The sequence below is a fragment of the Pseudopipra pipra genome, chromosome 3, assembly GCF_036250125.1.
Source record: "Pseudopipra pipra isolate bDixPip1 chromosome 3, bDixPip1.hap1, whole genome shotgun sequence".
Classification (NCBI taxonomy): domain Eukaryota; kingdom Metazoa; phylum Chordata; class Aves; order Passeriformes; family Pipridae; genus Pseudopipra; species Pseudopipra pipra.
Window position 1 is genome coordinate 18,279,700 of NC_087551.1, and position 27,121 is coordinate 18,306,820.

Here is a 27,121-nt window from a genome sequence, read left to right on the forward strand (position 1 = left end):
CTCCTTTCAAGGAGTTGTAGAGAGTGATGAGGTCTCCCCTGAGCCTCCTCTTTTCCAGGCTGAACAACCCCAGCTCCCTCAACTTCTCCTCATAGGACTTGTGCTCGAGTCCCTTCCCCAGCCTCATTGCTCTTCTCTGGACCTGCTCCAGCACCTCAATATCCTTCCTGAACTGAGGGGCCCAGAACTGGACACAGTACTCCAGGTGTGGCCTCACCAGCGCTGAGTACAGGGGAAGAATCACTTCCCTGGACCTGTTGGCCACGCTGTTCCTGATCCAGGCCAGGCTACCATTGGCCTTCTTGGCCACCTGGGCACACTGCTGGCTCATGTTCAGCTTGTTGTCAATCCAAACTCCCAGGTCCCTTTCTGCCATGCATCTGTTTGGTTTCTACTCATAATAGACTTGCTCCTTGAGAGAATGGCTCTCTGCTCTTCTGGTACAGTACAGATCCTTGCATAGGACGTAGACTTTGCAACTGTTGCTAGAAACAGCCAAAGTGGAAAATGTGACTGATTTAACTGAAATGACAACACAGAAATCTGTGGATTGGGTTTGTCCTATTCAAAGCTTTTCCTTTCAGAATGTTAATTATTTTATGTTTAAAGAAAAATTTTCAGAAGTGAGACATTTGGTGGTAATGATATAATAAAGGAAAGATCACATTTTCTTGTGGGATAACTGCTCCATATTCAGCTTGGAAAAGTACAATGATTTCTGAAAGTTTTTGCTCCTAATCCTATAGAGTGTTGTAAAGCCTACCAGGCTGCATGGCCTCTGCATTTCTGCCAGGGTTACCTGAGAAATAACTGGTCATTACAATCCTCTGTTGCACCCAAGCAGTTCCAGTTTCTGACATTGAATTTTGAAGTAAAGGTGACTGGTGGTACTGTCAGATTTGAAGAAAAAAACATGTTTACACCTTAAAAAAGCAGTTAAGTGACTTTGGAGTTTAAGAACTGCTTAAGCACTGAAATAAACTTGAAGTCCATAAACCTACAGTGAAACAAAGGCCCCGAGCTACTGTGAAGTTACAGGGCAGCCCACAGAGGTGCTACAGCCTTTGGGACACTTGCTAAGAGTATGACCAATGCAAAAACCTACATTCTGATTATGTGGGGTTTAGGTCCTAGACCATAGCTCATAATGGTGATGCAGTGTACTTGATAATGAGATTACTGGTTTTATGTTAAGTTGAAGAAAAAAAAAATATTTTTAATCACAGTGGGAAACTACACATAACGAAACCTTTTAATGGAAACCCCCCCCCCCCAGGATCTACATCTAATTTGAATTATTTCTTAAGAGGGACATATGATGGTGAATGTCAACTGAGTGATGCTAGTATGTTCTCTGTAATGAAGCCTTGTTCTGCTACGTATGGAAGACTTATCTGAGCCAAAAAGGGAAGTAAGGGCAGAGAGTAAGGAATACGGGGGAAGAATGTGCCTTGCATTATCAGAGGATTGCAAATTCAGATGAAGTAAGACACAGACGTTTTGTCAAAGAAGTCGGGTATGTAAGTTTAAAGCTTGCTCTAGGCAGTTTAACTTAGCCAGCACTTCCAACAGCTGATAACCTAAAGTGACACTGACCTTGGCAGACTTACAAGGGTAAGCTTTGCACAGGGATGAATTATTTCTTGATCAGTTGCTCAAGTATATGAGACACAGTCCAGCATTCCTTCAGTATTGATTATGGGTGGTTGTTTTATCCCAGAACAAACATACTGATTGCAGATGGTAGAGGTAGAATCAGTCTCTCTGTGTATTTGAGCTCTTCTCTATCCATTTTATGATATCCTGGGGCACAGTGATGCTACTGAGCTTGTGCTATGCTTCTTTCTCTTCTTGCTTTCTTGACTCATTCTTTTTTAAAGCTGTAATGCAGGGAATAGGAAATACTGGGTTTATTCAGTAAATACATGTACAATCAGGATTTTTGGCCAAGCTGTCTTTTTTCTGGCCTTGTTCCCTTAATGTCCAGGGGATGCTTCATGACCTTGGCATGGGGACACACAACTACAATTGCACAGGTAGTTTTCAAGTATCATAAGTGGCTGCTTTGAGGTTGTCAATGTTTAGAGACACAGTGGAGGCAATTTAGCTGCAACGTCACTATTTTTAATCCATCCTCTGTGTACTGAATCACTGTACCTCTTGCTAAATCTGTCAGGGTCTGTGGGTGGTAAATGCTGCTAGGATGTAAATCCTTTTTCTTGTGAGAAGCTACCCAGACTCAGGAAATAAAGTGCCATGGTGGGAACAGAGCTTGGCTGTACCCTTCCTGTGCTCATTGTAGTGATTTCTATTAGTGAAATTGGGCAGCTCCGGAGTCACAACATGATCCAAACCCTTTCCTGGAAGGTCATAATTTGTGGCCCAGCAGACAAAGCTTGTTGGTTTCTTGGATTAACTGAATGCTGTCAATGCCAGAAGTCCCACAGATAATCTCATTTTAAACTTAATAAATCAAAATGCCTGTGATTAAAAAAGAAAAACACAACAAAAAACAGCCCCCAAAGTTTTATCTGATACCTATGGGAAAGTGACAGCTGAAGTGTCCCTTCTAGGTTTTCTGTTGAGTGACTTGTTGGGTTCATAGATACTTTTGCACATGCTACTTTGCCCATCTGTTCTCCCTGCTTCCTCAGATCCCCTGAGCAGGCAGAGAAGCAAAACTCAGATGACTTCTCTTCTCTCTGCTCTTCAGAGAAAAGAAATTGTGTCAACTACAGTACACTGTTTGGATGCAAAAAAACCTTGAGATGGAAGGTAAAAAAACCCAGATAGTATCCCTGACATGCGTAAGGCTGGTTACAGAAAGGTTTCCAGTCACCTTGGCACCTTGGTTTTAGCAGTGGTCGTTGAATTATAGACCTCTTGGCTAATGTTTTTGGAAAGCTGTGTTTTTTGTTTGCTTGTTCCCCTGTTAGACATTTAAATAAAGGATGTAATACTGTGGTGAGAAATGGCTTAATTTATATAATTTTCTCTAACAGCATGGCCTTTAAGTCAATAACATGTTGTAAGACTCAAACTCTTTGTGAGCTAAATCTCTGGTGACAGCACATGATTGATTCAATTTTACAGATGGGACAGATTTCCGTGTTGTGTCTCAACCTGTCTTTTGATTACTTGCACACAGGCCTAGCCACTGACAAACCAAAAATGTTAATATGGATGAATGCTCACACATATGCCGTACACATATGTGAACACCCACTCCTTTATGCATTGCTTCAGGAAAAAAATATACTTGTACACAGTAATCCTGCTCTTTATACACGAGTAATATGGAATGCAAAGTTATGCAGCCAGAAATAGGAGCAGGGGTTTGAAACGTCGACTTGTAAAAGAATCGAAAATGCATATTGAGTGGTTGTATATTCAAGACAGCTGAGTACGACGGGGATTTGTACTTGGTCATCGATCCTTCTTCCTTTAGGAGGTCATTGCTTGTTAGCTCTGAATCTGAAGCTGGTTTCACCTGAAGGCCTTCTCTTACCGTACTCTTATGGGATACCTGTCTGTCTCATAGCCCTAGGCCACTTGACACTAATTCATAATAATTGCTGTCACTGTTGAAGGAAAAGCCAGTACTGAATCAGCAAAGAGAGTGAATTGTTCTCCTGTCCCTGGAAGTTTTACATTTAGCAGCCAGTTTTCACACAAGGCTGCTGCTGTGGCCTCCTCTGTGGATTTTCTGAATGCCTGGTTCAGTGAAGACCACAGGAGTTCTGCTCTGGATTGCATCAGGAATAAAATGTCACAATTAGGTTGAGGAATTCATTTTTCAAATTTGAATAGAACAGTTTCTTACCATGGAATCATAGAATATCCTGAGTTTTAAGGGATCCACAAGATCATGGAAGTCCAGCTCCTGGCCCTGCACAGAACCACCCCATGGATGATCCATTTAAGATCATACTTCTAGAGATACTTTATAGACATTGAAAGCATTTAAAAATATAAAATTTAACTCACTTTTCAATTATCTTTAATCTTAATGACAATTTAGAAGTTGATTTCTGTTCAGTAGACTTCAGTTCTAGAAGGATAATGCCTGCAAAACAAACATGTTCTGCCCTACCTGATCCTGTAACTTGTAAAACTGAGCAGGGGAGACCCTGGGTCTCTCTGAAGGCTAGATTATGTCTCCAGTTTATTTGGACAACTGATGGCTTGCATTTCATTTAGGTTCTAGAGTTTGTCCTCTAAGCATTTATTTTCCCATTTAATGAAAAATCTTTGCCTGGGGCTGAGCCCTGACACATGAGGTGGCATTTCAAGATCAAATGTTAATAATATAAAAAAACCCCACTGGACACCACTGATTTAATTGAAGGACTTCATTTTCAGATATGATTTACCCCAAATTTCTAGTAAAAGTCCATGAAAGTTGCAGTTTTGCATTATCTTTTGAATCAGTATCCTGACCTAAGACACCTTAATCATATGGCACCATTAGTGAGGAATAAATTCTGGCCACTGTACTGAAATCTCTTTAAAATGTGACCATCTGCCCAGTGTTCTGCAAAGGCAGGAAATATTAATTCCAGAGTATTCTGACAGCTCTGGATTTATAACGCAGCTGAATCTCACCCAATATGTTAACAAAATTGAAGCTGATGTATATTGAGAACTGCACAGCTCAATAGGGCTTTGCTTTCTGAACTGTTTTACCCTTGTATAAGTGTATTAGACAAAAGGAGTATATTTTGAAATTAGACATTCAGTACAAATTTGCATGAAAATGGTACTGTTGGTACAAGATTTATTATGAACTGTTATATAAATAATCTGCTTTTAAACAGACTCTAAATACTTATTTATGCAATATAGCAGTTGAAAAGTTAGTATGTATTTTAAGACTGACTGCGTTCAGCATCTTTGCTTTGTACAGCAGAACATTTTTCACTTAACAACATATTTAAAAAAACAAAGCAAATACCAAGAGACATACTGTGCACACACACTAGATTTAAATATAAAGTTTCAAGTCACATAATGAGTCAGCTACAACCAGGAAACTATTAAATCTGACAGTTTTTTAGTAAATGTTCTCCTATTCCTAGACTTTACAAGGTTATTTGTCAATAGATAATGCTGTATATGCTACAAGTTGAATGAACTAAGCTGAAACGTTTTCTAAATGGATACATTTTAAGCACTAGAACTACACATCAGAGCTACAGTCTGATCCCCTTAGCCAAGCCCTTGAGAGGACTCATCTTCAGCTGCGCTGTTCAGCTCTGCTTACTTTGTCTGCAGAACTGCTCACAGACTTGGGTGCTTGCTAAACAAGGGCAGTGCCTATATTGTCTTGCTCTTTTAACAGCAGTGGCTCTTAATTTTGTCCTTCTGTTTTTGAGTCCAGCGCCTGACTCAGAACTGAGAACCTCTGCCACACTCTGGGTGAGGTCATGTATCCCTTGCTACCACAGATGACTGTGTCATATCAGTGGATTCACCTCTTGTTAGACCATTATTGAATCTTGCTCCAAACATCAAGTTTAACAGCAAAATTGCAGGTTTTTAATAGGCAGTGGAATAATCTTGACGTTGCTTCAGGCTTGGGTTTGTGAGATTTTTATGCAATATACTTCTGTAATGGAGCAGAATATTGTATTCTACCTACTCATTCTCAGGTTCTTCATGTAAATATATACTCAAGTGTTTGCTGGAGGCAGTGATTTCTTAAATCAAACAAGTCGTATTTGTTTAAGCACAGATCTTCTATCCACTCCGCTAGTGCAGGTGACAGTTCCTAAGACTGATTGTTCAGGATGAACACCTCTCCCTTATTCAAAACCTATGTGGGTATGTCTTCTGTATGTACAGGAAGGTACTCCTGCCATTCTGAAATGGTCACCTCTCTTGCTCACAGATATTGTCCCTGCTCTGGCCTTGCCATGTGAGTTCTTCAGGGACTGTTTGTGCCTACAGGTACTCTTAGGATCAGTAGCCATAGTGTTGGATTTGTCTTGTTCTGAAGTTTGTATGACCACATCGAAAAGCTGCTGTTGGAAGTAAAGGAGTGCCTGTTCCATAGTCTACCTCAAATGGGCTGACCCACTGCATTTTGCACTTGTCATGCAGGAGCAGCTGAGATGTCCCTGTGCAATTCAGTTCACTGGGACACAGTGGTGAGAATCCCTCCCATATCCTGCCTGCAGAAAGAGTGTGTTTCAAGGGTGGAAAGCTGTGGCTTTATATTTGAAATCTGGAGGAATAAATAGCTGAAGTAATTGTTACCAAATTGTGTTTATATTCTGTTTTGAAATTAATATATGGGTTTTTTCAGTGATGTGTTAGCTGTGCCAAGTGGAAAGACTCCTTAGGCAAAAGATCTGACTGTTTAGAAATTGTAATGGTACAGAATAGATATAACATCTAGAAGATTATAGTTTCATCCTTTGGGCATGTCCCTGTGTAGGCTGAAGAAATTAGTGAAGCTGGTTTCCACCTCAGTTTTCCTAATGCCTTGAATATGTTTTATACAACATTTTAGTTTTATAAGCAATCATTCACATGTGGTTTCTGGTTGTTCTGTTTCTGAATCTGGAAAGTTCTACCTTGTATAACAGGTCTGGAGTTGGTGAGATTAAAGATTTAAATTGTGAAATATGTTACATAAAGCACATTTTTCTTTATAATCGTCCTCAAAACTGAAGACTCAATATATTCTTTGTTTTGAGTGCTTCTTGAAGATTAACCCTTTCTAAATCACCATCTTCTAAATCTCCTGGAAGGAGGATGTGATCACTTGTAGCTTACTGTCTCTCCTTATACTAGGTACAGTCCTTTGAGATGCAATGAGGCCATTGGTAATCAATCCTGCATTCATTTTCCAACAAAAGAATTAATCTGACTGATATTCAGTAGAATTTTGCATTGAGAGAGAACTGCAGAAATAATGCGAACCGTGCACTTTGACTTTCACATTTTTAACCTCAGTTTGCTCTTGTGCATCTCTCTAATCTGTAAAGATGTCCAATGCTACAACTTTCTGTGAAAAGAAAGGTCAGGAAAGCAATCATTGACCATATGTATTCCCCCTTTCCTCTGCAGTGCATTAATCAAGAGCGCAACACAGCTGAATTTTTTACCAATGCTTTTCCCATTTTATCTTATTGAGAAAATTCCTATAGAAAACACTAGATTGCGACATGAGCCTTTTGTTTCATTATGGTAATAGTAAGTTTTGAGAACACAATCATATTCCATTCATGATATCTCAGCAGAAGAGGTGGAATTCTGACACCCTTTGTTGTAGGTGCAGGTCTTGTCTTTGGCATCTTGGTCCTGGGAACACTGAGGGACTGCAGCTGCTGGGGCCGTAAAGGGGTAGTTGTGGGAGAGGGTGGAACCTTCACACTTCTTGATTTGGAAGATCAATTTGATTTTGGCTCCTGAAACAAACCTGTCATACTGGATCATTGGGAATGTGTTGCTCTTTCTCTGCGTTATAAACTCTGTAGCTTCCTTGTCTGTCTCTATGTTTAGTGTGAAAGAGTAGTTGAACCAGAAGATGAGAAAGGTGTAGCGTGCTTTGGCTGTGACTTCAAGTCATGGAAGAAGCCTTTAACAGTGGAAGATTGGTTGTGTTTCATAGGAGGCATAAAACCTCGTGGTGTTCGCTGGTATTTATCTTTTCTCATTGTACAAGACAGAACTGAATCTTATCAAACTACACCAGGCAGATGTTTTCAAAGCAGAAGACTAGCTGTCTGTTCTGGTCCTATGTGGATGTCTGAGAGGAATGTTTTAAGTCAGGGTAGCTGGAAGCTGAGCACTCCACTTTAGGTCTCATGTTTGACTCATCAACACTTCACAGTCAGCTGTAACAAATTCCACTGTCTGGTCTAGTCTAAAGTATTTTTTCTTTTTTTTTTTTTTTTTCTATTTGTGAATCTACATCCAAGTCTGGTGTTATGTTATGCAGGCACGCATTTTAAAGGGGAGTTCATTTTCAGATACTTATAAATCCTATTAGACAATCTGGGGCTGACCAGATGGAAAGCAGCTCTGCGGTGAGGGAGCTTGGATTCTGATGGACAACAAGCTTGACCATGAGCCAGCAGTGAGCCCTTGCAGCCAAGGCAGCCAACAGCATCCTAGACTGCATTAGGAAGAGTGAGACATTGGGGCACATTTCATGTGAGGAGAGGCTGAGATTACTGAGACTGTTCAGCCTGGGGGAGAGAAGGCTCAGGAAAGGTCTTATTGATGTATAAAAATAACCTGAATGGAGAGGAAAGAAGACAGAGCCAGACTTTCAGGGGTGCCCAGTGGCAGCACAAGAGGTAGTGGGCACAAACTGAAACACAGGAGGTTTCCTCTGAACATCAAGAAACAGTTTTTCACTGTGAGAGTGACCAAGCATTGGTTGCCCAAAGAGGTGGTGGAGTCTCCATCTGTGGAGATATTCAAAACCTGATTGGACACGGTCCTGGGCAGCCTGCTCTAGCTGTTCCTGTTTGAGCTGAGGCATTGGACTAGATCAGAAGGTCCCTTCCAATGTCAACAGTCCTGTTACTCTGTGATAGACCGCAAATATACACATCAGAAGAAGCCTCCCAGTCAGAGTTGCCTTTCAGCCCTGTCAAGGACACGGGAAGTGTGTAACACACAATCTATTATACAGACATTGTGTAGTGATGGAATGACTGAATGTGATAGCACAGGTCATGTCCAAAGTATGTGGACTTACGTCAAGTTAGGTGCAAGGCTGAGGTGTATACATAACATAAAGAAGCAGATGGAGATCTGAATTCTGCTGTTTGAAAATCTAAGTGTATCCAACAAGATTTGTCCACACGTGTCCAAACATGTGGACAATTTTTGCTCATGTTCAAGAGTCTAAGTGATTCCAGCCTGGAAATATGGCCTAAGAAATATTTAGTTTTGGCCACATGCAATCTACCCTTCCTCCCCTTTCTTTCCTATCCCTTCTAGCCTTAGTCCAGCATGGATGTAGTACTTGGTTAAGGGAAACAATTTAACAACCCTTTCAATACAGAGTTAAAGATCTAAAGTGCAATGTAAGTAAAGGGAATGACAGCAAATAAAAAAAACAACTATAAAGACATTAGACATGGTAGCACTTCTGTGGTTTGCTATTACTGTTACCATCGTTGTTATTGCTATTATGACTGACGTGGTTGTTTTTAATGTAGTCTGGCTACCATACTCAGCTGAAATTAGGAAGTGTGTTGCATTGGTGTCTTGATGAACACACAACATGACCGTATGCTGCCTTGGCGCAAGTAGGACCAAACTGCTAAGGCACAGCTCGTATTCTTCAGCGTCCTTGTCTTGCTGCTTTCGTGATAGGAACAGATGGCATAGCAGGAGTGTTCCCAGCTTGGTTAAAACAAGATGCAGAAGGTCAAATGAACTGGCTTTTATTGGAATATGACGGCTATTACAGATAGGTGTTGTTTAACAATCAGTTCTAGATGTAATCCTCCATTACACAGATAGGGTCAAAGGTCTCTCAGAGATGGCAAGCATATGCCACACATAAGCGAACTGAAGTTTTTAAGAAGATGCAAAGTGATTGATTTCATAGACATACGTGCATTTTGAGACATTTCTTCCCATATCTGGTTCTGAACGTGTGGATACGTTTTCGTCGTGTAACAATAAAATGACTGCTCTGTTGGCAGCATCTCATAGTTGCTTACATAAAACCCATGATGGCCTTGAAACCTTGAATCTGGACAGAGGGATAAAGAAAGCTATATTTTAAGCTCCTGATTCAGTGACCTTAGTTCAACAGTGACAAAAGATTCCTGCCATTTAAATAGATACTAAATGGCCTCACAAATGTAAAATGGATTTTCCTGTTGCTCAGATGTCTGCATCACACATGGTCTCCTCATGACCTTTCATACTCTCATCAGAGGTGCCCGTTTTGGATGAGATTGTGAAAGCTGAACTGTACTTGTTTGTTGAATTTAACTATTTGGGACCAGACAGTACTGCTGGGATGATGGGAGAAATTTGCAACACCGTCTACTACGTGTACTATTATTTCACTTCATGGTGCTTTACCACCATTCCAGAAGGAAAATCCTTTTAATGCTTTTTAGACTATATTCAGTGATGTTTTCTCTCTGTATTTTGGCCTTCTGTGTATGCTGCTAGAGGTGGGCTAATTCATGTTGGCACGTGATTGCTTGCTGTACTTGTTCCTGAAACTTGGGGGGGGGGGGGGAAGAGGGGGAATGCTAGGAACAGATCTGCAAAATGATTTAATCTCATTTTCTTTTTGATTGCTTTTGCATTAGATTGATCTATATTCTTTTCTTTGTTCTGACATGCATTTCTTGGTCTCTTAATTTTCCACATAAAATGTAAATGGTTACTCGCTGATTCACATGCGTATGAAAAGGTGAAAGAGGTCAGTGAAGAGAGTAATGATGAGAGGGAGAGGAAAAGTGCTTTTGAAAATATGTTTCTAGTTTGATTAGGTTTTGCCTCCGGTTCTAAACATGAAACCTTTGCAACCTTTTAACTCTTGTAACTGGCTTAAGTCATATTCCCAGAGAATTCCATCTTCTGGCCAGCACACCATTAAGCAGGCATTTTCTAGTTCATAACTGCAGTTCATTTCTGTAGTAGAGACAATACAGCAGACTTTGTGAGGAAGGCCTTGTGTGACTTCAAGGTGGTCTGGTTTTTATAATTATCTTAATTGGTGTAGTAAAATATATTTCTTTTCTCTACAAATGTTTCCTTGGTGTATCCTGAAGGCAATCGCAGCTACAACAGTATTACTGCTGCTCTGAAAGTCACAGCTGAATATGTCAGTGGGAGTCAAAGTAAAAGGTGCAATAGAAATGTTATGAATTATTATTAAGATACATGAGAAAGCTCTGCAGGGAGGAATTGGAACATCTTGGGAAATGGTCTGCAGTCAGCCAGCTGGGAAAGCTGAAGACAGAATGCTAATAGAAATGTTGTTTTTAAAAATCACCATGACATCAACATTTATATCAAGTGCCTTGTGCTAGAGCTGGTTATATAACTGTGATTATATTAGGTGTGATGAGCAGCTGTGTAGTCAAGAGGGGTTGTGCTGTGTTGGGGAAGGTGGAGCTGGCAGTGATCCCTGTAGCTAAAGCTGCTTCGGTAGGAAAACTTGTTTTTATAACTTTATACAGAAACATTTAACTGAAGTTTTCCATTTTTGTTTTATCTCTGGCTTCATAGCTTTGGATTTCAGGAGATGTTAGAACAAGATTTTAAAATACCTAATTGTGCCCAGTGTGTTACTTCATGGGTTGCCTGTACAGAGTTATTTCACATATGTTAAAGAAAGATAGGTTCAACTGATCAATGTTACTGGTGTGGGTTCCAGTAGCGTATTTGCTTAAGTTATGGGGGAAAAAACCCCCAGAACTGAATCCCCTAGCATGCAGGAGAAGCATCTTGAGAGAGTATGTTGAGTACCATACATCATCTAGCAGTCAGTCTGGTATTTGCTTGGCAATATTTTCCTTCATTAGTAGGAAGAGAAAGGGAAGCATCCCAGTTCCAGACTAAGTAAACTAAAACATAAGTTCTTGCAATTGTGAGGTAAAGCCCCTCTGGCAAAATTTCTTGGTTAGAAGGATGATAGTTAAGAATAACAACATATAAAGTCTTTATATGGCAAGTATCTTCTCAGAAATGACATAAGCAATTCAGAAGTAGTTCAGGGACTAGAACAAGTGATGAATATTTCACTAAATGTACTGTTGGAGATACTAGTTACAAACATACTGTATCCTTTTTTCATCCTCTAAGCAATATATGCTTTAAGGCAGATTTCTTCTGAAGAGCCATGGCAGGAATGGGATATAAAGTGCAGATGCTACTCTGTAGAAGTGTATTTTTAATATTTCATATTTTTAATGACATTTTGAAGGTCAGCTGTCTAGGGAACATGATAGGGTTATGCAAGATGTTGAGAGGTCTGAGAAAGCTCTGCTGTCATTTCTGGAGAACTCAGGTTTCATGCCTCTTCTTGGCAAGGCAGCCATGACACATATAAAACCTGTGTTCACGCAGACATCACACATAGGAAAGTAGCTGTGTGTTTTCTTTTGCAAACTCCATTAAAAAGTTTATGTCTAGATAGTGAAAATTTCATACTACTACCCTCGTGTATTTATATATTAATATCTGGTTGCAAAAGGCATGCTTTTGAGTAGCCTGAATTGCTTTTAGCTACTCACTGGAGCTGAAGAGTTGCTGCATTTTTAGATTAAGCAACAGTTAATCAAAATTGTTCTCACCCCAGTCAGATTTTTGTACTTCCTCTGCATGCTTTCTATATTCAAAGGAGGCAGTTATGCCATAAATTACATCTTTTCACAAAACCTTATACTGAAATAGAATTTGGTCTTAAGGCAAAGTCACTGCTTCTTGGAATTCAATTTCTCAACTATAATTATTTTCATTAATTTCTCTGTCACTGTCAATAGCTTTTTCTTCTCTAGAAAGACATTAGAGGCTCCCTCTGGTGGCTGCGTTAACTTCATTTGGCTTTTTTTTTTTTAAAAAAAGCTGGAAAAAAGCGTATCCATAAGATTGAATGCCCAAACCAAAAGAAACAATAATAATAATAACAACAATAAATGCAGCTGTTGTACAGGAGCAGGAATGTAGATTCATAGTGAAAAGGGAAAAGGGAATTTCTTGCAGGCATAGCTGAAGGATTTGCAGCACCATGTAAGCCTTAATTTAATGCATTCATACACCATTGCTATTGAACAGTATGCTCAGAGAGGAATAGGACATGATTTTTACTGAGTGAAAATTCGGCCCATTATCTCACTTAGCATGGGAAACTACTTTGACTTTTGACTTTTTTTAAAAAATAGAATTGTAACGCACAGAGGTTTTTTGAAATAGTGATGCAGTCTGTTGCACTCAAAAATGCATCACTCAATTCCCATTAGTTACTTATTTTGTGTTTATTCTTCTCCCAGGCTTTCCAAGCATATATAAAATAATTCAGCAGTTCAGTTCTGCTGTTTGTTAGGAATCCATCTGACAAATTGTCTGGATGCAAGAAGTTAAAGCTAATGCATTTCATCTCACGGACGAAGTGCATGCACAGTCTGATGCCACAGCTCAGCTGCCACACGCTCCCTAGGTAAGCTTGGTGGTACAAACACCAGCTCAAACAAGGCTCTGTCAGCCTAAGAGGCAGGACTGACATCTCCCCCAGTTGTCAAAGCAACTGGTTTTAAGTAGTGCCATTCCCATTTGTACACAGGGAGCTTGTGCTGCCCAGTTCATTCATTTTCTGTAGCTCATGAACATAAATATTCACAAGACTTCAGGTTGAAAGCTGTGCTCCTCGCTCTTCATGTTCTGCCTCACCCCCTTTCACTCTCTGGTCCTGAAAGCTGCCCACAAACATAGCAGTCTGTTCCGGGTTACACAAAGACTCTGGTATCTGCTTTTTTCTTTTTTCTTTTCTCCAGATATGTAATTTAGACTGCGGAGAGGGACTTAAGGGTGGTTCTCCTAGGAGAAGAATGCATCCACCAGTGTGCAAAGACAGGAAGGCTGCTAACTCAGAGATCATGCACACCTGCCCTACGAGGGTTGGGTATCGTTTCTTTATCCTTGCACAAATGACTCATCTGTGATAACTCCACTCGGGGAAACATCAGGTCAGTTCACACACATGGCCTGAAGATATTCATCTCTGCTGATGGCCATAATGGATCCACCTGTGCTTAGAAGGTGTCAAAGGCTCTTGAAATGTCCCCCGATCCAGTAATAACCATCTAGCGAAGAACTCCCCATCCCAGGGGAGGTATCAGAGGTGTTCCCACCTACCCTGAGCCCACTAAAAGACCACACTCAGACTTCACTCAGTAGGTTGAGGGTCTCCTTCCTTCACTCCATGGGACTTCTATCACCACCTCAGTGGATCAGGACTACAACCACCATCGCAGTTGCAGCAACCAGGTCTCACTGCTGGATGAGGGTCAGTGCTGGAGTGAGGCTGCAGTGCTGGCACAGGCAGTTGGAGCAGGGCTGGGACTGGGAGGACCCACAAGACACCCGCAGGATCCAGTGATGAGACCTGGTTGCTGCAACTCCTTGTGCTGATCGGGCACAAGATGATGCATTTCATGAGAGCAGTAGGTCTAAATGTCTGAAGGACAGGCCTGCTTTGCGAGTGGGAGAGATCTTTAGGTCAAGCCATGTAGCAATATCTCAGTGTAGGAACTCATAACTACCTCTGGAGGTCACTCCCACCTGGTGTGTGATGATTGATATGTCTTTGGTGAGCAGCATGTGGGCTACGAAGTGGCTTGAGTCAGAAATCAGGAGCAGAGATCCTGCTTTTTATGCCAGGAACAAGTATTTCTTAACGATAAGCCAGATCAGATCAATGGCAGTCTCCCTGTTTTTAGGTATGGTGACATATTCACAGGAAATTAATCACAAGTGAAGAAAGGGGTTTTTTCCAGGAATAAAAAAAATTAAGTAGAATAGTAACATTTTCAGGCCAAGGTTATGGTGAACTATGTCAGAGACCACCAAGTGTGGCAAGATGCTTACTTGTCTGTGGATTTTAACAGTCTAAACTCAAAGACCTCATGGAGAACAGCCCTCAAAGTGGAAAGCAGCTGGCCCTGGCAAAGGATAATTTAAATAAGTGGGGTTTTGAGATGGGGTTTAAAAGACAGCTGGACATGAATGGGGAAAAATGGGGGAAGAGGGAGATGTCATAAAAAGATAAATTCAAGCTTGAGAAAAAACTAAGCAACCAAAAGTACATCCTGGGGACAATGTAGAAGAAAATTAGGGCACAGAAAGAATGGAGAATGGAGCATATGGTGAGGAAGAACAGGCTGAGGGTCTTCTACTTCACAAAGAAAGGAAAGGAGAGAAGTGAACTGGGGCTGTGCTCTCACCAACCGGAGCACAGCCCCAGAGGGTCTCAGCAGAGCTAGAGGTGGTCATGGGGTCCATCAATAGCCCCAGAAACAGCCAGAGAATGAGCCCAGTCAGAGCAGGAGGAGACAGGGCTAAAACGTGGGTCCAGGGTCCATCCAGAAGATGGGCCTGGAGTCAGGCACACCTACAGCATAGCCCAGACAATGTCTGGGAGCCCAGGGCTGAGCTACCTGGAGCTCTGGGGCCATGGGCAGAGAGTGTGTGGGGATTTCCAGGTGGGGCCAGTCAGTGCCATTAGGGCCTGTCAATGCCCTCGGGGTCCTGGCAGAGATAAAATGAGAGCAGAGACATTACTGGGAATAACACAGAGACATGGGATTCAAGGCAGTTCTAGAAAGGCAGTTTTGGCACCAGACACTAGATGTCAAATCATGTTGGGTGACTCCCATCAGTCAGAATGAGAAAGGAAATTATTTTAAGAGAGGTTTTTGAAAAGTGGCACCCAAGAAACCCACAAAAGAAAGCTGGGTGAGGATAGAGGAGGTATGGAAACAAAGGGTCATTGTTATTCTCAGGAGGACAGTAGGATCGGTAATGGTGAAGAGCAAAGGGGTGACAAAGTGTGGTGGTCAGGGAACTGATGCAGGGATTATTCTTTTTCCACCAGCATTATCAACATTATCAACAACCAAGCTTGGAGTTTTATTCTGAAACTGTTTTTGAGTTATTTGGGGCCAAAAGTACCCTTGCATTTCGTGTGTAACAAACAAAGACAATTAGTCTTGCCTAATCCAGCAAGGCCTGGGTTGGGTGGTAAGGCACTGGCACAAGTTGCCCAAGAAGTCGTGGATGCCCCATCCATAGAAGTGTTCAAGGCCGGGTTGGATGGGGCTTTGAGCAACCTGGGCTAGTGGAAGGTGTCCCTGCTGATGGCAGGGGGATTGGAACTAGGTTGTCTTTAAAATTCCTTCCAACCCAAAGCATTTTATGATTCTGTAATTTCTGACATTCCTAAAGCAGTTCATCTCTGGTCTCAAACAAGGTTCAAGATGGTCAGATTATGAAAAAAAAAATCTTTCTAAGGTGGTCAGAAACAGAAAGTGGGAGTATATTTAGACGTGTTCAGCTCAGTTTTGGTCATTATGTAGTATGACACATTGGACTAGGTACTGGCTGCCTGGGGTTTGGCTTTGTACTCACCACTGTTCCATTAGCCTGTGCTATTTATGACCTCTGTTTGTTTCAGTGCCCCTCATGTAAACTGGTAATATGTATGCCTGTCTTCATTATAAGGTAATCTGTAGTCTGGTTATAGGAGTTAAAAAATCATTTCTAATCATAAGATTAGAACTGGCATGCTGTAGTCACAAAAGCTACTGGAAGGCTGTGTGTAATTAATAAGCTGCTTAACTAACTCAGTTATTTGAGATACATTTATAGAAAGAGGCTGTAAATGTAAAGTGTAGGTATAATAATTAGGAAGAACAAAATTGTTTGAATAATCCAACTGCTCTTGCAAGTCGGGAAGCTTGATGTGTTGTTTGTATCAGGGAGACTGCAATTCACTGAATGCTGGAAGGCGGGCTCAAAAATCTGCATAAAAAGAAATGGCCAAATATTTTGTAAAAAGAAAGTAAGATTTGAACAGAGAGACCCAGAATTATATCAGGCAACCTATTACGTGCGTGGCTGGAATCTGGTGTAAGGAGGGAGCCAGACTCCTGCATTTATTTAAGTCTGCTTACTATATAATTCAGGATAGTGAGGTAAACTAAGGATGAAGCATTAGCTTCAGCATAGGATGTCTTATTCTGATCACTGGAGCCTAAAGTTATTAAAAGAACAAACACAATTACGACATCCTAGGGGACTGGCACACACATAAATCTGGATATGCTGCCTGTTTCTTGCAAAGCATATGTATGGATCTGTGTGCCGACTGCTTTTTATTTTAACTAGGTTTGCTGCAGCTGTTGCTCTGAAAAGAACCATCTAACACTGTGGGGAAAAAAAGCTGCAAAAATCCTCAAATGAATATCTATTAAGGAAAATAAGTTTTAAATAAATTGCTTGTTTATGTGGTTAAAGCTCTTGTCCCTTGAATAAGAACAAAGAACTATCACTTTGCTAGCTCTAGACCTTTCCTAGTTCCCAGTTAATCAACTTACAGTACCATAAAAATTTAATAACAGCTTATTCTTCCTGTAGTTCTTCAAAATGATGAGAACCTATTTTCGTGATAGGTAGGGATGTGAATGCTTTCTGAAGAACAAAAGCCCATAATCTTTAAGTTTAACTAATATATGTGATTTTTGGATTGGCTTTTATGAAAATATTTTGAGCTCATGATGGTAGCTCAGCAATACCTATTATCTGTGCACATGAATGCCATATCTCTCAATCTTTCAACTGACTAATAGTGATGTGTATGTTATATAAAGTGTATCAGACTTAATCTGACAGTCTCAACTTCAGTGTTGTCAGTACTGAGTACATTATGGAGTGTATAGTTTTTAGAGGTGTCATCAGAAAAAAAACCATCCAGGTTCTTCTGATCCAAAAGGATAGCCCATTAACCCTTGGAAAGGCTCTCACAGTGTGTTGCCAGCCTCCAAAGTTGTTCTGCCAGGCATCCCCCTGGCATTGATGCCCTACTCTTGTTGCAGGCACTGCCTATCCTCTTAGCTCTGTTGCGTGTGACTGAGAGTTTTCCCCTCCCTTCTCACTTGTCCCTCTCCAGTTCCATGTTTTAGCCTCCTGGGAACCATATTGGGCTTCTTTTTGTGTTCCCATCTCTCCTCTCTTACATCCTGGTGGTATCACCATCCAAACAGCTATCAATCAGCTTCTAGGCTAACATATTTTTGTGTATTGCTACATCCCATCTCTGTACCTTTGCCAAGTCACTCCTGCTGTTCCTGCTCCAGTTTCTTTGGTTTCTCTTCTGTCCTCAGCTTCCTCCTCTTCTGTATAAGGTCACTGCCATATAACTGAAAGAGATTGACTTTCAGTAGTTCCCTAAAACACTATCTGTAATACCCTCAGATTAAAGGGGAAAGAAAAAGAGAAAACCCCAGGATGTGGGCAGTCAGGGACTTGGTTCTCTTACTTCAATAATTCACAAGATTTTAGAGTTGTTTTAAGGTAGTGAGGTTAAAAACCTTGGAGGTATGACATAAAATAAAGCATTGCTCTATTAAAAGAAAGATTGTGTCAGGCTAATCTGCTAATCTCCTGAGACACAGATGGTTTCCCAGGGATGGGAAATGCAGCAGATATCGTCTGTCTTGACTTTTGCAAACTGCCACCAGGGAAAGTGTTTGTGAAGATTTGGATTCATAGAAGAATTGAAGAATTGATAGGAAATCGGCTAGAGGGGAAACAGCTTGTGTTGAGAGGGGAAATACGGGGCCAGAGGGGACTTCACACACTAATAATTTTTTGATGATGCTGCAAAAATTGAGAGTATGCCAGTGGGATTTGTCATTGACATTTTTCTGGAATTTTTTTTTTAGGGGGTTAAACATGATGGCTGTGTAGTGGCACAGTGTTTTAATTATAAATGTTTCCATCTTGGTCACTGCCTCTTCTGGGACTTTGCTCTGAGTTGCTTGCTCTGATACTGTGAGCAGCCTGCCATCGCCTTGTGGCTGTTGGGCGGTGCTTGGGTTGGACCGTACGGTGAAAACGGGTACACGAAGATTAAGTTGAACACAACTGTGAATCAAAAAGAAAGGGAAAAAATATGCTTCTGCATCATCTTAAACTACCACTGATTTTTCCAGTCTTTTTAGCATAGACAGAATAACTCACAGGAAAGAGCACTCTAAATGAGTAACTTAAGTTAGAAGTGTTTTGGTATGATGACAATACTTCATTATTAGTGCCCAACTGGATTTCTGTTGCCTTTCTATACAATTTAGCAAGACAACTATGTTTCATTTTTCTTCAGACAATGCATTCTCACGAAGGGAATCACCAGACTAAAGCCTGTGCTTAATGCTAACAGTAATAGCAAAACATAGAAACATACAGTCACTTTTCAATACAGAAGGAAATCAGAGGTTCTCCTTGGGTCCAGATTAGGACCAAAATCAATAAGGGTGTTGTTTTTTTTCCAATGGATATTATCTGCTTGCTCTCTAAAAGCTTTACTTGAGTAGAAATGCTTTGCAGTGTGATGTGAAGCAATTGTGAAAGGTGCAATGCCAGTCCTCATGTGGAAAATACCTGGTGAACCAGCAAAGCCACCTTGTCTTCCTTTACATCTTCTAGACCTGTAGGTAGATAATGTCACAACTTTTCAAGGCTAAGCAAAACAAGTACCAGCAAGCAAAACATAGACAGAGGAAAAGGTGAATAAAAAATGGATGGCTGCAATGAGATCCCAAGAGGAAAGGTCATAGTTTCATGGGTGGGTGCATATAGAGAAAAGTCAGTGTAGGGTGCAAGAGCTACCAGAGTACCCAGAAGCACCATAGGATTTGTGATAAAGAATCAGTGCAAAAGCTGGAAACAGTGTCTGCTCTCATGCTTTAGGTATGTACCAGCTTTTTAAATCCCACGTCTCTCAGTCTTCTCTAGTGTGCAATTCATATAAAAGTTTAATATTACAATATTCACACATTAATCCTGATTGTCCCTATATACAGTTCTGCCTGGTCTTGGGAAAGTATAAAATCAATTTATATAGCACAGCTGAAAAGCAAAAAATTGTTGGATTACCATACTGTGGTATACAATAAAAATACAGTGTTATCTAGGGAAGTCTGTAGTTGATTAGAACATAAATACCAAACCCCCAGCTCATGCCCCTGAGTATTTGCTTCCTGCATCTTATAGAAACAAGGATCTCTGCTGAACAATGTGACATTTCATCACTTTGGATTTGCTATGATGAATAATATTGTATGCTATTGGCTAGAAGAAATATTACTATAGTAACTAGCTCATGATTCTTTTTGTTATTTGTTTTTTGCTATATTTCCTAAGGGTTGCCTGTCTAGACTAAAATTGTTCAAACTAACTCACGGTAATTAATTTTTTCCAGAGCGCTAAAAATATGGGACAGATAAACAAAAATACTTAGATACTGTTTTTTAAAAACACAGCAGGCCCATAACATTCTTGAAATTATGGGAATATTGGTTTATTTTATTTGGCACTTTTTTATTAGTAGCTTTCTATGTTGTTATTAATCCAGTTTAGTGACCTAAGGCTGTATTCCCACATCGAAAATATTGCAACTCGAATGAAATCCTCAGACATATAATATATAAAATGTTACATCTGAAGATGAAAACATAAATGGGGTTGGTTGGTTTAAATCCAAGTACTGAGTTCATTTACTCATTTAAATCAGTAATAAGAAAATCTTGGCATAAGAGATATATTAATATTTTATATTTTGGATTTGTACATATTTAATTCCTTATGATGATTCTTATAGGTCACCAGTCAACAATCACATGTTGTCAAATATCATCTTTATTACAGTGCCTTATGAGGAAAATGAATGAGAGGATGTGTTAGGTATGTGCCCATTTATTGAAGCATATATAGAGCTTAGCATGCCTTTACTGCATCCTTGCTTTTGTTGTGGTAAAAGATGTAGTTTGATTATTTTTTAAAATTGACTTGTTTCAAAAATTAGTCATCTGTGTAAAAGCATGTTTGTCAGGAATTAGAATCCATAGATATTTGGGGTTCGGATGAGAAGTGTGGAACTACCATTTCCAAGAAGAAACATTTTAAAGTAGTTTAAATTACTTTATTTATAATAAATATGCATAAAGATAAGCTTATCTAAGCCCATTTTATATTTTAAATTCACTTAGAAACATGAAATATTATTGGAGATTGAAGAATTCAATGCTTCTTTTTCACAAAGTAGAAAAAAAACCCTCTAGTTTTGTACATTTTAAATTTCTTAGATCTTGCAGCTTGAATAAAACTAGTCATTAAACTGAACTAGCTGAATAAATTGAGATAAAGAAAATATTCACCTTATATTTGCAGAAAGCTGGCCAAACTCTGTCTTCAGGGTTTTAATTATTTCTGCCTTACACTGGATTTGAACTGACCTCAGTTTAGGCCTCAGAGGCCAAGTTTTATCATTTTCAGTGGCTTTGTTAGAAAACTAAATATCCCATTTAAAATTTTAGGAACTGGGGGAGTTATTGTATGTTAAATTGGCTTTTATTTACTCTTAATCATATCCCAGGATATCCATGGTAACTTTCTGTAGCAAGAACACAGAAGAAGGGAACTCTGTCAGCAGAACCACCGGCAAATTTACTTTCTGCCTTTTGTTTTTCATTTGAGTGATGGGAGGTTCAGAGGATCACAGAGCAGCATATGACATTTCATAAGGGTTCATAAATTATGCAGTCAGACTTGTTGGATTACAAAAGGCTGGAAGTAACAAGTGCTTCTTGCATTATAAATGAAATGGCTTATTTACTATGATGACATAGCTATATTAATTGTGAGAAGTTATGATTAAAGGGATAGGCCTGCACTGTTTAAGATGTTAATTAGAAGAAACTCATTTTCGAGAAGAAACAAATGCATCTTTTTAGTTTGCTTTGGGTTTACTGAAGTGCTTTGATGGTTGTATTCTGAACTATCTTCCTTTTCCAGCCAATTTTAAGTGGTTTTTCGTCATGCATTAGCCTAATGACAAGGCAATAAAAGAATCCTGTGTCAAGGTTCATGTTCAAAATCAAAAATGGTGATCGCCTTCGTTGGTAGAAAATTCAGCTTGTTTCCCACTGTGTGACACTGGTCAGGCACCAGCTGGGCTATGCTGTCATCCGTGAGTGTTGAACAGTAATTGGAGTAACTAATTGGAGGCATGACCCCTGAAATAAAGATGGTGTTATTACATTTGCAATTATCTATGCAGGGCCCTCGAACCTGCCCTGCTGACACTGCAGCTTGTCCCCAGTTCTCCCTGGTGATATTCCTATGCAGAAGCAGTTCTGGCATGGTTCCTAGACCTGTTTTGTCCTCCATGGGTGTTTTGTCCTGCTTATGGCTCCTTACACTCCTTCCCCTGTGCCCACTCTGGAGGGAGCAGCAATCCTTAGGCTTTCTAGGGAGATGTCAGTTTGTTTTAGCACAAAAATGCCCAGGGACTTGTCACACCTGAGTAGAAATTTTAAGGTTGAGCTGACCGTCACTTTTAGGAGCAGCTCTGAGTGACTGCCCCTTTCCAAGTGCTCACTGAGAAGAGGAGAAAGGGGGGTGGTGAGCATGGTGGTGGGCAAGATTTGGGAGCATAGAGGTCTTGATAGGAGGGTGCAATGGCAGATGGTGAGTTGGCTTGGGGTGAGTTGGAGTGAAGGAGTATGGAGAATACAGGTGGGAAGCCGGGGAAGTGGGAAGGGTGGGAAGTGGGAGAAGAGAGGATGTAAGATAAGAAAAAAGAGGAATTGCAAATGAGGCAACCTTTCAGCCTTTTGAATGATCAGTTGCCTCTCTTGGAGCCTGTTGCCCTTCGTGCAGGGCTTGCATGTTCATTTTTCATTGCAGATGAGTGGGTTTGGTGCTTGGGAACCGCATTACAACTGATTTTTTTTTCTGCTATGACACTCGGGTTATATGAAAGAGAATGAAGCTTAATGGTGTTCTTGATTTGATATATCAGCAACTCTAGATCAGTGTCCTAAGCACAGTACCCACGCCCAGAAGTCTCTTTTGCTTTTTTGCTCTTTTGTTCTGTTTCTTCTACAAAATAATTTGAACTTCTCTGTTTCTTCCTGTGGCTTGTTAGGCTCTCCTGGATAAGGCTCAGCCAAGTGAGGAGGGAGTGCTATCTTCAAGGATAGCAAAGGGGGTTGTGATTCACATCTTAAACAGGGCAGCGTTTTACAAAGCTGCACATCCTTCCTTTTCTTGTTACTGGGGTACATGGATAGTTCAATTAACGTCATCAACAGTGAGGAAGCATAAACAGCCAGAGGCACAAACCACTGTGCCTGCGTGGCTTTCACAGAAACGGGGCAGAAACTCATAAGGGATGAAAACGACTTTTTCTTTGTACAAGACAAGCAAACCCTTGGCATGTTTGCACTTGTGGCCCTTCTGTTTTAGTCCCAGAATGGCTTTTTACTGAGAGCTGGCCCAAGATAACCTGCTCCTGCAGTGTTTACAGACTCCTTATAAAATGTGCATGCAGGCAGTCTGGTCCTGCCACAGGCTGCAAAGCCTTTCCCTTCCCCTACCCTGGACCGAGATAGCAAGGACTTGCTGATTTAGTGAACCCAAGTGCAGGTGTTGCTGTACAAGAAGCTTGTTCTCCTTCCTACTGAAGACAAATACTGAAAATACTCTATATCTTTAATATTATTACACATTAAGTGCCACTTATTCACTGTGTGTATGTAACAAACTGTAATGAGAGTGATGCCTCTGTTCAAGAATGAGTGCAACCAGTTCCGAGCTCACATCCATTATCAGTATGTCAGTGAAATGTTATATAGCAGCCTTAGAGGCAAAGAAGTCCATCAAGTCTAGATTAGAAATGACCTCAACATCACCATGAATTTACAAGGAGCTGTAAGACATGAAGGTGAGGGAAGAGGGAAACAAGGAAAACCAAAAGTGAAACTGAGAAAAAGAAGCACAGAAATACAGATTTATGGAATGAACTGAGGGATTCTTCCTCCTGCCTATTTAGGCATGTCTGAAGTTCAGTTGTGGCTATCATGATTTCTTGCCATCAGAAATATGTAATTTTCCCCTGACTTCCAACTTTTCAAGCTTTTCATTGGGGATGAGATAAATCGTTATATGTTTAAGAATGTACAATGCTGAATTCTAGAAATAGTCTGATCAAATTATTTACAAAGGTTCATTTTACACCCCAAGGAGGGCATTGCTTATTTTTCAATCTTCTGATTAATTTGACATCATTTATCTAACTGACAATACCAAGAAATTTAGGTAAATTTATAATCTGCTTGTGTTTCATCTAGGTTAAGAGCATTGTTATTTTCTGATGACCTCTGGTTGGTCCAACAGTAAAAATATGGTAAATACTACAACCCAAATATATTCTGTATCAAGTGCATGCTTTACTGGTGATGATAACCTGATGTACTCGATAACCTTACCAGAAGGCATTATTCTTCATTATATTTTACACAATGTCCATTAAAGGTCCCAAAACTTGGACTAAATATTAAATGATTTTGATTACTGAAATAGTCAGTTCCAGCAGTAATTGTGTAGTCTTTACTTTAGGGGTTTAAAGCCCTACAACAGCATACCATAAAGTTGTTGATACTGATGTAGTGTTGATTATGATGGCTGCTGACCATAGTAAATTTTTACTATATAGGTAACATGAAAATTTACTGCTTTATTTGACAAGTGTGTTGTATAGTTTTTACTAGTAGGTGGTGATGATTCCCCGTTCCCTCTCTGCAACCATGAGAAAAAGTCCAGTAGTCTTCTTTTTCCCAAAGATTCATAGAGGGGTTTATAAAGAAACAGAATCCATTGTAGTTCCAAGTTATTTTTTATCTTATTTGATATACTTTTTCCTGAAGGGCAACACTTTTCTATTATAGCCAAAAGATTGGTTTTTGCTTTTATGTAACTTTTATGGTTTCTTCCAAAGACTTACCTTGTGGCTCTGGCTGAAAAGTTTTCTGGCTGTTTTCATCAGGTTCTAAAGGGATCACAGCATAAAATGTCTATAGAATCTCATCTGTAATGTAGGATTACTCTTGTCATTAGAAAAATACTGTATCACAACTTTGAGTAGCTGCTCTTAAATGCATAGCTCTGAAAAAGGAGAGAAACCAAAGATCATGAGAAAAAAAAATACAATCTACCAAGCCGTGTCTCATTGAAGACATATATTTACTAATTTTTGATAGGGTGGAGTTGAACTATATGAGATTATATGGAAAGGATTATTATGTAAAGGGTCCAAGTCTGCTATCACTAAAAAGAACTGAAATTCTCAGAGATGTTTGAACAATATTGTTCTTGAGTATTGTACCAGAAATTTCATACTTAAATTGGACAGGACTGTTGAACTTAGCTGTCAGCTAAGTAGCCATTGCAACATTCAGCACACCTCTTGTGCAAGAGAGGAGCAACCCTGGTGAAAATCAGAGCAGTTCCTGGCTTCTCTAGATGGTAGTAGTTGCTCCTTTGGAACCCCTGGAGTGCTCTCGGTGCACAGGGAGATCCTCAGCATGGTGGCCAGTCTCACTGCACCTCCCACACACGTCCTTGCCTCCTTCTCAGCCAAAACACAGGATAAGGTGGCACAGCACTGAGTTCACTACTTTATGCCTGGATCATATGCACCTTCATAAAGAAGCTTCCCATACAAGTGTCTCCCACTGACTAAGATTTGGACCAAGTCTACTGTTGGTATCTGTGGAGAAAAGATGGGATTAGAGTTTTGTTTGCTTTGCTTTCATGATCCTACCATGAGAAGTTAGTGTATTGCATGTGTAATCTGCCTAACTGGCTATTCCCTGAGGCTTTTTCTTTCTTCCTTGCTTTGGGAACAAGCCAAGGAAGCCGTGATCCTGTGTCGATTCCTTGTGTCATCTCTTATTCAGTAGCTGAATAACAACTGGCTACTGACTTCATAGAAACTAGAGGGTACATAATTCAATTTCCTCCATTCGTGTTCCAGTTTCTACTTGGGAATTCCCCTTGGGGTTAGATTTGTCTGCTCACAAACTGCACTCAAGAACCTAAGAGACCAACTTAATGCAAAAGGATCCCTAGGAGGAATGAAAATCTTTGCTTATGAAAGGTCATCAGAAAAGTGGCAATAGGGTCATAAAATTAGTCTGCACCAGGAAAGAAAACATTCTTGCTTTCTATGTTGGCTTTTGTGCTGACAGTTACAAAATCTCTAACTTTGCATGTTTGACTTAATGAAAACTGAGAAACAAACTTGGCTCATTTTTTTTTCCAGGCAAATTGTGTGTGACCTCAGCTCATTTCTTTTTTCTGTTGTTGTGGAGGCAAAGTAGTAGGCAGTTGTGTACTTTTCCCTGATGCAGCTAGTAAGAAAGAACACGTATTTCAAGGTGCGTTATAATATTCCGTGCCTGACTGCAAATTCTGAGATTACTGAAGTAACAAAATTGATCTAAATGTCATGTTATCCCTTGCTTTAATGGAAAATAATTAAGATCATCGCTGACATTATTAAAGGATGTGGGTTTGCTGTCTGAAGCGTAAGAAGCTTCTTTTTAATCTCCAGTAAAAATGGACAGCCCTTCTCTGTTAATATTTCCTGCAGTGTGTAATCCCATGAATGTAATGACTGTACTTCTCCTTGCTCATCATGTTAGCAAATGGTAGAGAGTCTCAGGCAATTTGCACTTGAGGACTTGAGCTGTGAAGTTCAGAGATGTTTTTGACTTGGTTACTACACTGACCCTTCAGTTCTCATGATAAACTTTACTGGATGGAGGAGTAAAGCCGCATAAGAGCAGATGCTCTGCTGCTCTTGTGCTGCTTCAGCAGAGAAGGAATGCTAGTAAAATCTCTTTAGGTGAAGAGCCATGGGCACTGGAGCACTGCAGAGGGGCAGAGGCTGGCTGTAGGTGATGGCTCTCTCCAGCATACATGGCACGTAGGCATCCTGGCCATCAGGTCACCTCCTGGAAATTGTGGTGTGGTTGGGGAATTCAGCATAGGACCTGGGCACACATAAAATCAGCGATGTATGGAGTCAGAAAGATGCAATCTGCTCTGGTGACCCGACAGTGTTCCCTGCCTCTGCGACCAGGAGCAGGTAATTGGACGTACAACGCAGTGGATTGGTGTGGGCCTCTTGTATTCTCCTCTGGCAGCTGTCAGCCAGGGCACTGAATGGAGACATTCACCGTTCAAATGCAAGAGCCCTTTATCACCTTCAGTGCTCTCCATTTGGCTGCTACAGTGTCACAAGGAGCCCTTCGGTAGAGGGAATGATTTAGCCTCAGGAAACAGAGATTTATTTTGAAAAGTCCTTTACTGTAATATCTTCCTTCTCTCTGACTGTACCATGGAGCCACTCATCCTTATCATGCAGGAAGTAGCTGAGGCTCTCTGATACTCTCTGATACTATTCTTTTAAAATCAAAACATTAAAGCTACAGTGCAATGATTTTCACATTTTCCAGGCATCCCTCCTACTGGCATTAATTGCCCCCCTGCTGTTCCTGTTCCAAAG

General features: G+C 40.4%; 1 protein-coding gene across 3 annotated transcripts in view; it reads left to right on the top strand.

The window, feature by feature from the left end:
• SUSD4 (sushi domain containing 4) overlaps positions 1-27,121 on the top strand; it is a 73,112-nt gene that overhangs the window by 14,055 nt on the left and 31,936 nt on the right. The window lies entirely within an intron of this gene.